The sequence below is a fragment of the Accipiter gentilis genome, chromosome 1 (assembly GCF_929443795.1).
Source record: "Accipiter gentilis chromosome 1, bAccGen1.1, whole genome shotgun sequence".
Taxonomy (NCBI): domain Eukaryota; kingdom Metazoa; phylum Chordata; class Aves; order Accipitriformes; family Accipitridae; genus Astur; species Astur gentilis.
The window spans coordinates 8,590,992-8,594,834 of record NC_064880.1 but is presented as its reverse complement, the minus strand read 5'-3'; positions in this window follow the sequence as shown (position 1 = coordinate 8,594,834).

Sequence of the window (3,843 nt, the reverse complement as noted above, 5' to 3'; positions counted from 1 at the left end):
TCTGGTGATCTTTAGACATGTACCTTCGGTAAAGTGAACCAGCAACAAAACGGAAAATTGTGGTTAAAGGACATCACCTCATCGCTTCTAAAAGTCCATATTTCTACTGGAGATGTAAAAGGGAAAAAAAGCCAGAAGTAAAAAGCAGCTCAAGCGTAAAGACAAGGATTGTGTGTGGGACTGCAGGAAGCATGACACTGCTGCCTAACAGATGAGTGCTTCATCACACAATACTTCTGTGTGCTGCAGGTGAAAGGTTTGTGTGTGGCTCTAGAAGTCGCAAGTGAGACCCATGTTAATTAGATGTTTTGATTCTGTGATGGTGATGGGATAGTTCTACTTGGTACCGCTGCCTGTGCAAATCCTTCAGGTCAAGCTGAAAATGGCAGCAACTGTCCCCTCACACTGGGCACGCCACCAGCTGAATGGAAACTTCAAGGCAGAAGAGCAAGGGTCCTGCTCGAGTGATCCCATCAAACCAAAATAACCCCCCTCGCATACACCTTCAGGGATAACCAGATCTAAAGGTAAGAAGCTTCTCAGGGAATACTTGATTTGTTTTTCAAAGCATAAGAAGCTGAAGAAGCAGCAGCAGAATGCAAAGATTTAGGGAGGAAAGAGCGAGGCGAGGGGAAGGAGCTCCCCAGCCTGCTGGCAATTAGACACGGGACGAAATGGAAACAGGCTCAAATTGTCTCAGAGCCAGGTGAACTGTGGGCCAAAAATGTATAAAAGTCTTTATGAAAACAAATTCAAAAGTTGAGGTAAAAATGGAAAAGGAAAAAACTCGCCAAAAACTTGAGGTGACAACACCAGAGTCAAGGCCTAAGTATAATCGGAGCTAAAGTTTGGAGCTGCAGGCCAATATTAAAACAGAATTTGGTGACAAAGATGCTGCACTTGCTCAGCCAGCAGGATAAAGAACATACCAGCAGAAGCTGATTTCGGTGTATAACATGCACAGTGTGACAAAGGTAATGAAAAAAGGTAATAATAATCTTGTGTTTTGTACCATATGTGTCAGGTAGCTGTTAAGCAGCACAGAAGCAGTGCTTTTTAAATAAAAAAGCGTTCACTTTAAGTAAAAAATGTGGTGAAATGGGGAAAAGAGCAGTTGGTGTAGGGTGAGAAAGTTAACAAAGTAGCCCCTGGAATGGAGTTTCTGTGACCAGATGTATTTAACACAGAAGCACAACAGGTTTCATGTTTCTAACAAGAACACGTGGCATTGCTCTGGATACAGGGTGGAAACAGTAAATCTCTTGACATGCAAATTTTATAGCTACTCCTTGGAAACAGTAGCAACATGTCTACATGATCTGGTTTAAACTGCAAGCTTCACTGTACAGTTAAAACCCAAAGCTGTAGGCAATTTTGTAAAAGCTCTAGGGCTGCAGACTGTTGTAATCAAATTGCATTATTTGGGGGGGGGGGGGGGGGGGGGAATCCACAAACCAGTTGGAATCCTTCTAGTACAAGGCACCTGGGAGGGCAGGAAAGGTACTGAAAATGTTTAGTATTTATTAAAAGTTCTTAGTAGTTATTAAAAGTCTTTGATGATGATGATAGTGTTCTACATAATCACAGGTCGACTCTGACAGCATCCCCCCACTGAAGAAAGATTCCCTGGCAATGAATTTCCCTGGCCAGCACAGTTCTGTCCTCCTGTGCAGCGTCACAGGTTCCCACAGGTTCACTCCTGTCACTGTCACACACAGTGTGCAGCACTGAGGGAACAGGGAGGGGGACACTCCTGCACAAAAAAGCAGGGCAGAGGAGATGGAGCAGTGGGTTTTGATCCTGCTGCAGGATACAGATACCTTCCCCAGGTGTGGTATTTTCACAAGAGCCTACCGTGGTCAGGCAGGTATGTGGCTGTTAAGGAATGTGTAGGGCCCGCAGCTCCCCTCTAGGGTGGATTTCGAGATAAAAAACAGGGAAGGAGACAACAAAAGCTTTTCTCCTCCTCTGCTTGCATCTCAGTGTAGCTCTGTGGCTCAGCCAACGCAGGTGCTGGCGTTTTGCACAAAGGCTTGCAGTGAGCAAGGGGAGGGCAGCTGGGGTGATTTCATCTTTTCCTTCTTGGTGTCTTAAAAGCTGGCAGTAAAGGAGCACAATCCCCACCCCCCCCCTCCCCAAATCCCTCCCCCTCCTGCCAGAGAGGCACCGCAAAGGGGGGGAAGGCCAAAGAATACATTTTTCTGCAGCTGCATGGTTGTTGTTTTGCACTCACAAGCAAAACAGGAATGTTTAGCAAAGTAGAGCCATCTGGATAAGGTGCTTCCAGGCCTGTTCAGCGCAGGAGACAAAGGACTGTATGAAAGCAAAACATCACAGAGATAATCTGGAGTGGAGAAAAAGACACCGAGCAAGGCCACGCCTCGGTCACAACAGCTTGGCTTTGGAAGGGGATATTCTTGGGTGTAGTGCACTGTTACAGCAGCCACCTAAGGGTGAAAAAAAGTTGGAAAAAGCTTAGACAAGAAACAGTCAAGGCACTATTGCAGAAACAATACACCTCCACAGTGCTTTGAATGGTGCTCACAGAGGGGCTTCCCATCCACAGGAGGGAAGAAAAGGTACCATGGTGCTGAAATAAATGCGTTAGTCCCCATACAGTCTTCAAATCATAAAAACACCGTTGGAGAGAGAGAGTTGAGCAGCACATGAGTCAGGATTATGTGCAGAAAACAAAGATGAGAGACTGCTTGGGCAAGAGACTACCGATGAAAAGTTGTGTGGCATATTTGGAGACAGCTTGTAGAAAGCATACTTCTGGCAGAAAAGAAAATAAGAATAGGTAGGGAAGGGAACTGAGGACTCAAGTGAAGGGAAAGCAGAGGGATTTGGGGGAAGGAAAAAAACCCCACCCACAGGCCTAGCCAAAAAAATAAAGCAACAGACTTGGAGCAAGAGCATAGCAAGAGATACACAGAAAAAGCCTCTGTTTATTACCTCTCAGTGTACTCTGCACAGACCTGAAATAACCATGATGGTGAAAATACCAGTGTGGGTCACACCTCTGCTCTGCCTTGCAATGATAATCCTCACCTCAGGCAGCTGAGGTGCAGGTAAAGCAGCTGCCTGAAACAGAGCAAACCGAAGGAACACCACAATAAGGATCATTCCTGCAAGTGAGGACTTGTTAGCATGTTCTGACAGGAAATTTCCAGCTTGCAGCCATATCTCAGCGATGGAACTAGTGTAATTGAGGCAAGCAGTAAATTACACAGCTAATGAGAGGGGCAAGGGGGTAAAGAATAAGAGGCTGAGGCAAAGCGAAGGCAGGCACCGGAGGAATCGCAAACAGTGGGAGGAGGACGAAGCAAGAAGCCGGAGCAAAGATGCTAGGGCTGCAACGCTCCACAACTGGAACGCACGGTTGACACCCCTGCCCGGTGGGGTCTGAGGTGAGGACCGGCGGGCGGCGGCGGCGGCGGCGGTTTTCGCCCCCTCAGCGCCCTCAGGGGGTGGAGGCGGGAAACGCCTCAGCGAGGCGGTGGTGAGCGCGCGCCCGCAGCCCCGCTAACGGCCGCCGAGAAGGGCGCACGCGCCCCGCCCCGCCGTTGTGTTTGCGGCGCGGGAGGGGCCCGGCGGGGCGGAGCGGGGCGGGGCGGGACAGGACGGCGCCGCGCATGCGCCCGCTCCTTCCTCCCCCCCGCCCCCCTGCGCGACGTGGAGGCGGAGGGGAAAGGGAGGAGGGCCGGCGTTCGAAAAATGCCCGCGGCCTCCTATTGGCCGGCGGCGCCGCCGCGGCCCGCCTCCCCCCCCTCCCGCCGCGCACCGCGGCCACACCCCCCCCCGCTGTCCCGCCCCCGCCCCTTTGCCCCGGCCCCCCCTCGC